The sequence below is a fragment of the Anser anser genome, assembly GCF_964211835.1.
Source record: "Anser anser genome assembly, chromosome: 3".
Lineage (NCBI taxonomy): Eukaryota > Metazoa > Chordata > Aves > Anseriformes > Anatidae > Anser > Anser anser.
The window spans coordinates 44,977,545-44,989,535 of NC_139722.1; the positions used below are offsets into that span (position 1 = coordinate 44,977,545).

Sequence of the window (11,991 nt, forward strand, 5' to 3'; positions counted from 1 at the left end):
CTCTGCCTGAGCTGCATCATTAACTTTCCTCTGGAGGAGCCTTTACGCTGGTTTGTTTCCAGGAGCTGCCACATTGCATTGAGTACCCACCTTCCCTCCATTTAAACAGTACTAACTTCTCCACCTCCATCCACTCTTCAGTGTTTTATCACTCCTGCAAACATATTTCCATTGTACTAAAGTCCAAGCAGTCTTCTCCTATCCATGTTTCTCTCCAAATACGAATGAAATGAATCACTGAAAATGAGTGTCATGAACAAAATTAAATATAAGCAGGGATTAGAATGAGGCAATATCATTGGTGGGACCATTCTGCCAGCAATGGATGGGATGGGACAAAGGGTGTGAAAATAGCTACCACACTCTTCTGTCTTTACTGTCATCATTAAGGAAAGAGGCATGAAGAAGCTGAGAGAAGTAAAATTATCTGGGTCCATGAAATAAAGAATGAAAGGCTAAGTGTGAAGTTTCATATGGCATAAGGAATAACAGCAGCAAGTTAATGCATGGGAATGACAGTCAAAATGATAGAGAAGGAGTAGTCTCAGGTCATATAGTTTTTTATGTTGAGGGCAATACCATTATTAGAATGAGAGTCTGAATGAGATTTAAAGCCTGGACACTGTCATCTATACATTTTATTTTGTGGTCCAGAACTCATGTCCAGGAGTTCAGCTCTGATTGTGTTAAATTTAGGAGAGAGATTAAATATTTTGGCCAGAATGCCACAGCAATGGGGTAGGATATTGCGTTGCATGGAAGAAGACAGATGCGGAGATTCAGGCTGTACTTTCAATTAGGATTAACATAAGAAAGGCCATACTGAGTCAGACCTAGCCAAGTATATTGGTTGGAACAACGGCCAAAAGAAGATGCCACTTGGGGAAAGAGAATGGCAATAGAGCAAGCATATGGTGATGATTTCCTGAAGAAAAGTAGAGAACAATAAGGGAAAAGATCAATAAAACCTGGAGGGGAATTTCACGGACTGCGGGAGAAATAAAGGGATACAGCAGATGAGATGCTCCAATAACAGCTACTTTGGAAGGTAAAGCAAGAGAGGATGTTTTTGAAAGCTTGAGGGAAAACAGATGTTGAGGAAGTGAAGGTGCTGGTAAAGCAGAAGAGAGTATAGGTGTCCAGAGGTTGGCCAGGAAAATTACATTAAAAAATAAAGATTTTTTTTCCTTTTGCAAATCATTATTTGCTGAAAAAATGAGTCATGGGATGGCTAAAGTGAAGTTACGAAGTTATAGTTATTTCAGCCAAAAGAAACATGAAAGGGTATTTAGAACATATTAATAACAGTTTTAAATTTCTTGAATGCTTCATGTTCTGACATTTGTCAGGAAGGAAATAAGAAGCTAGTCTCAGAAAGGTGCTGGAGGATGTTGATCTCACTCTTATTTTTCAAGTTCAGAACCAAAAATAATCAATCTCACCTGAAAGCTTGATTTCATATTAAAGGAAGTTGAAATTATAGAGGGAAAAAAAGATAGTATCTGTGTGTGTGTGGTACGTAGGAGGAGTGCAGGTGAAGTGCTGGTGTCATAGGCACATGTTGCTGATACTCTGGGAAACTGGAGAGCCATCGAGGAACAAACCCAAGGCACATGAAGGAAAAAGAGCAAAAAAAAAGTGTGAACACCGATACTGGTAGGACAGCTGAAAGTGTTGGAAGTTGGAAAATCTTGGAAACAGAGGTGGAGGGAGTGAAATAGTTGCAGAGAGAGAGTTACAGGTGCAGCAAATATTCCCCAACTGGTGGTGAAGTATGTTCTCTCAGACATGAAGAGGTACGAACTGATGGAGAAGGGAGTTATTTGTGTACAGCAACATCCAGAGTGCTGAAAATGAAAAGAGCATTGCAGTGGGATCCACAGGTGTCCTCTTCTTTAAAGAGAAACTCAGCATGGTGCTGCTGAGCAAGCGCAAGCTGTGTGGCTCATCACCCCGTCCCCTCTGGTCTTTTCTTCACGGTAAGTCACGTGGCAAAAACAAGGCTGGATAAAGAGGTTACCAGCTATCATGATTGCTCCCGACAAACAGCAGCTCCTCACTGTGTGAGGCTGATTAATAAATGCATGACTCATAAAACCGAACAGCACAGATTCTCCCAGAGGTGAATTTGGCCCCTGAGGCCATGCTGCACTCTAACTTACAACACCGATGTTCTGGGGTCAGCCGGGAGTAAGGAGACAATTTGGTTCATGGCTATTTATGACATCTATTCTGAGACTTTTGCTGGCACAGCTGCATGGTGGACACAATTAGTGTTCAACAAAGAAATGCTAATTATTTACAGATGCATCAGAAACAAAAGCTCTTGCCATTCAATTTCAGAGTTTCTGCATCAAGCTAAGGTGGTAGTGACACCAGTTAAATGCCCATGGCAGCATTCAAACAAGTAATTTAGATTTTATATTAATGCCTTCAGAGCTGCTTTCTTAACTACTGAGTCTTGGAACAAGGTGCTATTTCAGAGAGGCAAGGTCCTGATGCTCTTTTTTTTGATCAAGTGTGGAGAATCTACTCCAGGAGTACTGGGAGTCTTTCTTTTGCCTATTCTGTCCTAACATAGAAGAAAAAAAATGAAACTGTTAAATTTATTGTGAAGAAAGTTGCTCAGTAAAGGTCCTTGAAGACTGAAGATTGAATGATTCTGAAGTCTGACATCTTAAAGTTTTGTGTGGAAAAATAGTTGACTTTTTACTGCCTTAAGTATGCGCTCTGATGCTTGGGATATCTCAGTTCTCTCTCTGGACTAGTTATGCCTGAGGTATGTATGCAGCTGACTTCTGCCAAATACATAAGCTCTTTTTGCGTGAAGTTTCTTGTATGCAGAGTGGGTATAACATAGCTGACTTAATTCCCTAGCATAGCACAAGTCTTTATTCTACAGCGTAATGAAAATCTCAAGCAAAGACTGTAAAATAAAGCTTTAAAAGCCCATGATCTTTACTTCTCATGCTTTGCTTGAAGGTACTGGATGTGAGTAAGCCTGGAAAACCAAGGCCATTATCACTGAATTCAGGAAGGGATTTCTGGCCAGATAAAAAATCAAGACTCCTACTAAGTAGAACCATGGCATCCTAAACATTCTTTCCAAAAATTCACCTTTGTTTAGCGATTCTGTTTTGTTGGCCAAAGTGGGCATGACTGGGATGACTGGAAATTCACCCCCTCTGTTGGGTCTGTAGCTGGCTGTGTGCTGCCGTTCCAGGCATCCCCAGTCTGTCCTCGTAGCCTGCAGTGGGGAGGATCAACCCTGGGCAGGGGAAAAGCCTTTTCAGTGCCAGCCCTGCCCTGGTCCTCCTGCTGAGACTGCCAGCCAGCCCGTGGCTAGTGCAGGTGGGGCTGATGTGTCCTGTGAGGCAGGCACCTGCCCGCGAGGGACCAGACTGAGACCACCAAATTGCTTTAGGTAGGTCAGCAAACAGCTGTCGGGTTGTGTAATTTGGTTCTCCTAATTTGGAAAGAGATCTTATTCAAAGATGTAGCTGTTTGCTGGATGACAGGCTCACATGTATTATGTGGTGCATAATGTGCGTGATTAATGCTTGTTTATTGGAGCAATTTTGCTCTGTGACAGAGCTATAGCTGCTTTTTTATGTGTCAGTACCAAGCGACTCCAAACTCTTCTCCATTTGGAAGAGGAAATTCAGCATGTAACGCAAAGCCTTTTGCAAGTTGATCAACAAAGCTTCTCCAACCACATGGCAAACTAAATATTTTATTGGAAGCAACTCTTTTGGTTACTTACAGGTGTGCATGTTTTAGGCTTGCAGACTGGTCTGCAGGTAGTAGACAGCTGGGATTTTCACAGCCTTGTTTCTCAATCTTCTTCCTCAGACATGGTATAAACTAACTGGCCATATGAAAACCTTTTTGGGCTACGCCTTCTGTAGCTACTTTCACTATTTGCTTTTTGAACCCTGGGGGCCTCTGCAATCCCACACTACACAGCGCTTTCACAATTTTAATGAGTCCTCTTCTTTGCCTTACACTGATTTTGCCTTTGAATAGCTGTAAGTAAGAATCATGTAATATTAGTACAGTTTCCCTGTCTTTGTATAACAGTTTTTGACACAAGGAAATTTTGATATTTTGATTATACCCTTGCAACTCATTGGAAATTTCACTCAAATGTATCACATTTTCATGTGTTTGCTTAAAAGTTTTTTTTTTTTTTTGTTGGGGGGGTGTGTGGATTTCTGTTGTTAATACAAATAGAGACTACTGGAAAAAAGGAACAGACTGGAAAAAATATATTTTATTTCCTCTTTTACCCATATAAGGCATCCAGCCACTCAAAACAAGAAAGCATATGAAATAACCCCGCCGTATTCCTGCCAGAAAATAATTTAGCAAATGAACAGTTTCTCCAAGAAAACACTTGCCCCACGTCTCCTATTCATCTGTTGTTGTGTTGTTTTCTTTAGCATTATGCTCTTAATTTAAATTGACCTACCTACTAATAGAATTTAACTTATTTCACTCAGCCTGTAAAATACACCTGCAGCTCTCCCTTATGTTTCCCTTGCAGGCAGAGCTGGCTGAAGAGCTTTCCACCTCTTTTTCTGCCTCCCCCAGCTGTGTGTTCTCACTCTCATCCACCCGAGGTTGCTGCCCCCTTCAGTGGTGCTCCTCGCATTGTTTCTGCAGCCGGGCTCTCAGCTGGATCAGCTAAATGGGCTACTTATCCCCCCCAGAGCTTGAGAGGAGGAAGATTTTTATGTTTTGCTTTGTATGGGACTAGATCATTTACCAGATCTCATTTAGAGGTCCTGCCAAACAGTTTGGTCCATGCTACATAGGCGGTGGCTGGGGAGGTGGAGGTGGGGAGGACCAGGGAGGAGCAGGGATGGGGAGAAGGGGCCTGGAGCACCTCGAGGTTTACTGCTGGAGGATTTACAGCAGGAGGAGGGCCTGGCTCTTGCAATTGCCTCTGACAGGTGCAAACAATCTGAGAACGCTGTTAAAGGTATTTTTGGAGATCTGGGAAGGGCTATTATGTAGAGGGAAGGTGTTGTGGTTGGACAGAAGAGTGGATATGGGAAGAAGGGTTGCAAAGGGGAAAAGAAAAGAGAAGCTATTAGCATGAACATTAACAGGGACAGGATGATAATGGGGCAGTAGTTTAGTACTAGCCAGCTTTCTCCACAGCCAACCTGTGTATACCTATACGGAGCAGTGCATAAAAACAGAAGTCCTAGAACATGTCATGAAGTGCCACTTAGGACTGTACGGCTGCGGTAGCTGAGACAATTTCCAGTCCTATCATGCTAAATGGTAACCAGCCCATCTCACATGCCATATCTTGTAAGATAGGAATAAAGAAATTAAAGACAGCTTACAAAGTTATCCCCTGTTTTGTAGCTGGATTTACTAATGGGAAGGGTCAAAAAAAGTTTGGCTTGAAAGACCAGTCCATTCCACAACCAAAGCATCCAGGGACCCACTTCTGTTGAGCTACAGAGTCCCTGGCTCTCATTCAAGTATTCCTTGAAATCCTCTGAGAGCTCCATTGCTGTTATTAGAGAAAAATGGTTATGAAAACCTGCCATCACCACTAATATTACTAGAGATGTTACAGCCAGTAGAATAAATAAACCAATTTATTCTCCAGCAATAAACTTGGTTTAACAAACTCTAATGTGTAATAAAGGCTGAAAAAAAAAAGGAAATAGTTTCTGCAGGAACAAGAGTTTTCTTTAAAACCTTTCTGAAAGAAGCCTTCCATCTTTTCCTTTAAAGAGCTATGCTTCAAATGTGACCCAAATATAATGATGTACTTCCATGCTTGAACTTGACTGAAGTGTTAGAGATAGGCTCAAAATAAAAATATTTGCTTAGCTTTTTCCCACTTGCTGATTTGAAAGAAATTGTCTGAGTGGATTTTTTAGAAAGGAAAAAAGATCCAGGGTTGATTTGAAGAATGAAGGTCTCTCACATCTCTCTTCAGTTCCAGAATAGTGAAACTTAAGCTGTGCTTGAGAGCATCGCCAAGCGTGCTCCTTAGGCACACTCTCCCACTGGATGTTCTGGAATAATGTAAACCCAATCACAGACACATTTTATATTTTTAGTGTGGACTGGGGGTTTGGTAGACATATCCAGCTGCTGACACTAACAATTGTGCTACAGCACCCACAGAAAAGGACTTGTGCGGGTCCAAGACATGAACATGGTATTTCCTTGTTTCCTGAGAGCCACTTTTGTCTCCCACATGGGAGGTGTGTGATTTGGTTCTGGATGACACTGCATGTCCTCGTACTCGCTTTTCCCTATAGTCTCATGAGACTCAGCTGGCTGCAGATATGTGGCAGTGAAACAGGAGCAGTGTGTGCAGGAAATCCCATAGGAGCTCACTGTTCCTGAAGGACAGGGGCACAATCCACTCTGCCTGAATGTTGCATATTTGGTATGTATTTTTTGAAGGAGGAACAAAATGATTAAATTCAATGAATGAAATTTTGGGACATGCTGATAGTCTACCGTGACACTCATCTCACTTTATATTCTTTCAAATCAAAGTTAATGATGTAGCTTTTGTGAAGATTGGGAACTGAACTCTTCTGTTCCTCAACGGTATGTTTTCATTGACTGCAGAGGACGGGAAGGACACACAGGCCACACTGTCCATTGCACCACAGCCTGACCTTGTTTCCAGTGAGTTTCCCGAGACAGCCACATTCAGCTGACCCTGTGAGGGATTTCAGCAGATGCCAAAGGTCCAACTGCACACCCATCAGCTATGGTTGTAGGCCTGGTGGGTGAAATCACCTTTTCAAAAAGATGCAAGTACATCTTGAAGTCTAAAAGTAGATTAACCTTTCCCAAACCACAAAAAAAGTTCCCTGTGAGAATCAAGGACAACATTCCCATGCCTGTTTTTCAAGGTGTAGCCTGCTGGATTCTCAGGCTTTCAAATGCATAGCTTGCATGTGTGCACACACTTGCTACAGCAATATTTGCTGGAGGTTTAAACCTTCAGCTTTGCCTCTTTGCTCATGAGTTTACAGCCTAAATCCTTTCATGTCATTCTGTATCTGTCATATGTCATGACCCTATTTTTTTTTTTTTTGCCAGCTACTGTGGGCCCTCTCTATATTAGACGATACTGTCTTAATGATATCAATTTATCACCTGTCATACGGAAAGCTCACTATTTCTGTTCTTTCATCCTCCAAGTAATTTTTAGTTCTGATCTCTCAACTATTCATCTTACAAGTGCAGTCGGTTCCTAAAGAGCTGTCTGTTGTTGAATTTTACTGAAGGCTTTTGAAACGGAAAAGAGAATTATTTTCCACTGTGATATTTTCTTGATTCCCTGGAGGAATTCTTTTATGCTAATGAACAAGATCTTTCTTTACATAACCTATCCTACCTTGTACTTTGTAGCATGCTTTCTTATGATTATGCATTTCTTTATTATTTCATTTAATTTAGCTGGTACTCAAGTAAAATGTAAAATGCCTTGTAAAATGTAAAAAAATGTAAAAATGTAAAATGTAAAAAAAAAATATAGTAAAATGCCTTGTTCTGATCCCAGAGGTCTCCAAATTGTTTTATTTATTTATTTATTTACTTATTCTTATTTACTTACTTGATGATCCTTAAGGGTCCCTTCCAACACAGGATATTCTATGATTCTATGATTCTATTCTCAGAGCTTAATGTAGCTGGTCCCTGACTACCAACTTTAAGAAACAGTCCCTCGTGTTTTCTATATCAGACAGCAGAAATAGAGACGGGGAGATGTCTTTTCAACAGAGCTTTATGTTTTTGTAACCCTGGTCATCAAGCAGCATTTGGTGGAGACAAGTCTGTGAAAACACAAGGGTAACCATGTACATCCAGTCAAGGTTTGGGTGAATCTCATACCTTCTTCTAGTTAAGTTGTAGATATTTAAGAAAAGTGTATCTGAAACACTGAAGTTTTATAGTAGACTGATCCTGCCTCTGGTGCATCTTCCAGGCTTCCAGCAGACAGCAGGTTAGGGACTGCCTCACACAGGATTTGGATCATTATGTCTAACAGCCCCTGGTAGACTTAGCATCTCTGAACTTGTGTGAAAGAAAACAGAGCAGAGAGGAATTCTTGAGCTCTCTATCCAATCTTCTGGTACAGCAAACAAGACATTCAAAGTACACCTTAAAAGTGTGTAGTCTTTTTATCCACTTCTTATTTTTGCAAAAAATCAGCAGCTGGTTAGAGATTTTGTCCTAACAATCAGCCTGCAGGCTGGTTCTTCTCCTTGGAACACATCTGTTTTCAGGTTAACATCTCTTCTGACTTTCATATCTATTTCTGCTTTAATGTTTTATCTCCTAACTGATTTATAGAGGGTATTTTTTCCTCCTCTCAAATTAATTTCATTGAATAAGCTATGTTCTTTGAGCCTCTGATGTTTTCTCTCAATTTCCTTCATTTCACAGTAGGAACCTGTACCTTTATCCATTCAGCTCTGAAATAATGATTATGGTGACAGGAGAGGCAGTTTGATGCAGTATCAACTCCTCTGGACTAGCAGTTTACCTGTCACTGAAAATTTACAGCTCCTGTTTGGCTTCAAATGGTCAGTTTGCCAGACTTTCAGGTTAGTAGATATGAGGCTCCATGGTTAGACCTAGGAAGGACAGAAGTTTGAAGGTAATGCTGAAATTAATGTTTGGTGAAGAGGTGATTTAAATTATGAAAATATTACTCCAAAAGCTGAAGACTAACCTCTCTATCTGTTTGAGGAAAATGTCCAAAAATCAGCCATCCTCTCTGGCTCAAGGTGGGTAGGCTGGAATATGCAGCTGGAGCTCAGAGAGGGTTGAGAGGGAAAGGAGAGCACTGTAGCAGTCTACAGGTGGGTTCATTTCATGTCATGGTGGATTTGCAACCTCTCATAGTGTTCACACTCTAATTTAATTCTCCAAATATGACATTTGAGTCCGCTTTTTGCATCAAAATACACGTGCTTCCAACAGCTACTGTCTGCTTTGTCTCACTTTTGCACTCAAGCCTCAGGGCTAGTTCAGATAAATAGCATTGGTTTTGGTGCTTCTTGCTGAAAAAATATTTTCCTCAGTATTTGCCAGATGTAGATAACATTTTAGGTAGCTCTTCTAATACAAGAATCTTATGTCTTCCCTGGTTCTTTGTATAGGACACTAGACATATAATTGCATGAATTCCTTTATATATTATTCATTATTTTCAGTCAAACAAACACATAATTTCATCTGTAAGCTACCATGTGATTCAAAATGAGAGTCAATTAATTGTTATTTTTGACATGGCTGAAGTTCACTGTTTATTACTGAATTATCTGTAAACAGAATGACTTTGCAGTAGAAATGACAGGATGTTTAAAATTGTTCTTTTATGAAATATTGGTTATATAAGTAAAAAATAGAGTAGAAAAGGAACTTGAGAAAAGGAACTTGAGAGCTGACTGCTCTCTCTAGTTTGGAATGTGAAGTTTCATCCAGTTCTACATCTGTACTTTTTAATTTTGATGAAACTTCAATGGGTTAGATGCTGTCTGATACTAACAGAGTATAAGAGGACCAAAAATTGCCCCATAGAGCCAAACAGGGACTGGGATGTTGGTTCTTATTTGTTACGAAGCTGGAATTTTGCTATGTGCCTTTATTGCCCCAGTAGCAGTTAGCAATTTTTTCTTGGAGGCATGAGTCTAGTGCTATTTAGTCAGCACAGCACATCTTGGGGAATTACAGAAACTTTTACCTGTTTGTAAATTGTGCTGGGACCATATATATCCCTTGCTGCTCACAGCTGCTTTCTTTTTAGCTCTTGGTGAGGATCAAGAAAGACAGAAACATAGCTGTTGACTTTTTGCTGCCCTTTTTTTTTTTTTCTTCTCAGACTCATCAAGAGCATCTCAGGCTTGCTTGACAAGCTGTGGAAAAGATTCATGCATGCAGTCAAGTAGTCTTTGTAAAGCCATTGCTAAATGCAATTAAGGCAGAAATAAGCAGGATATAGATGCTAAAATTACATCCTGAACACACAAATAACTTATGGTACATCTGAGTGCTTTAATTTAAAATAAGCAATGAACACCTAAACCATCTTCTAAAAGCTCTTCAGCAGTGTTGTAGTCTTGTGTTCCTGAATACTCTTGTCTAATACTAGCAGCCCTTAAAATCCCTTGGAGCGTATTCAAATTCATAGATTTTGTTTCTGTATTGAACTGCAGTCTGTAAAGGATTATGTCTTGTATTTCACTTAATTCCTAAGCTTTCTTGGGATCTACAGACCTGCGGTCCAGCACCTCCACAGCCTGAGCTGCAAGAGCTCATGGGGCATTCCTAGGGCACAGCCAAAAACACCCACAAACTGAACTCCACTCTAAGCCACCAACATCTGACTTTAAAATGCAGCAAAAGAGAAGTCATGGTTCTTCCTCGGGCAGAGGTGTTCAGTCTGCAGGGTGCTCAGGCAGAGCAGAGAAGGCCTAGGTTCAATTTATTCTCCTTTTACTCCTACTGATCACTAGAGATCACTGTACTCTAGAGATCACTCTGGAGAATGTAGGTCTACTCACCATGGCAAGGAAGATCTGTCATGTCTTCTGTTTCTTATCAGTCCTGTCTGTTCCTGCTTCTGCCTAATCTTGCTTTGCTACACTTCCCAGCACTTGCTTTGCATTGCAGAGTGCTTTCAGGTTGCTCAGTCTGATTTCTTTTGCAAGAAGCAAAATCGGAAACTGAGTTCCAGGAGAACACCTGGTATGCTCTGGTGCTGGAGTATTCAGCCCATCAGTGGCTGAGATGCTGTGAAGTAAACACTCCAAACACATACTCAGCAGTGACTGGGCTCCCAGCACCAACAGTTCTACACTGCAGAGTGGCTCCTGTTGGGCTGCACTACTTGTTAACGTAGTCACATCCTAACTGGCCTACTTATCCTGTAGAAGATAATGGACGTAGCACAGGGACTGGAAATCTCTTCCAGGGGCAGGTGCTTTGAAGTTGGGCATTGCAGGATTTGGAGGCAAAACATCTAAATCCTTTTTACTTACAGCTCTAAATAGATGTCCATTGGCATCTACCCATATGATTCAGCTGCTAAGTTAACCAAATAGGGACGTTTATGATAAGCATATGAAAGAGAGAAAGGGATTTACAGTCTACATTAAAATCTTTCATCAGGAAAAGCATGCTCATTAGTGGAATATTCACTTTAATCTCATCTTTTTCTTCTGCTGCTGAACACTGTTCTTCTTTCAGCACTGATTAGTAGTGAGAAACCTGGCCTGTTTTTTTCTTACTTGAGCATCCTGTGTATGGGGGTTGGATCTTAGCTGTTGGTAGACCGGCAGTGAGGCTCTCTCTGTATTATGTTAATGTTGTCACTCACAATGTTTTCATTATGAGCTTCATTGTTAAGTGTTAATTTCCTGGCTGTTACAAATTATATCAGGATGAATTGTAGCACAAAGGCTTATAGACTTGATTTGATTTCCTTTCCCTGAGAGGGTGCAAAATTGTTCTCAGATCTGTTTGTGTGTGTGTGTGTGTGTGTGAGTGAATTTTCAGATACTACTTCCCTGATCATTTGTATCTAAACAGAATTCTAATTACAGGGGAAAAAAGAACATAATTTTTTTTTGTTGTCTATTTGTCCTCAGTCTTCCCAGTGATGTGCTTGTGCTTCTAGAGCTCTCGGTGAAAATACATGGGAGACTTGGGAAGCCACTTGTCAATCCATTCTTAACAGAGCTGCTGATTTTCTGTGTGTGTGTGCCAGCTTATTTTTTTTCCTAGAAGAAATGGTATTCTTAGTTCTTATAGGTAGCTAAGCTACAAAGGTCATCATCTCTTAAGCACATCATTACCATCAGTGACAAAAGAAATGATTTAGAGTCATAAATGTAAAGATTCAAGTTTAAGTTTGCATACAGGAAGTGCAGGTTCTCTCATCTTTTAGATCTGATGTTCAATAGGCACTTGGGAAAACTAACTGGTATG

General features: G+C 40.6%; 1 long non-coding RNA gene across 1 annotated transcript; it reads left to right on the forward strand.

Annotated features, from left to right (window-relative positions):
- Positions 1-2,234: 2,234 nt before the first annotated feature.
- LOC310898040 lies at positions 2,235-5,857 on the forward strand. Its single transcript, XR_014582909.1, has 2 exons — positions 2,235-2,779; positions 4,547-5,857. It is a non-coding gene; the product is annotated as an uncharacterized lncRNA (long non-coding RNA).
- Positions 5,858-11,991: the final 6,134 nt, after the last annotated feature.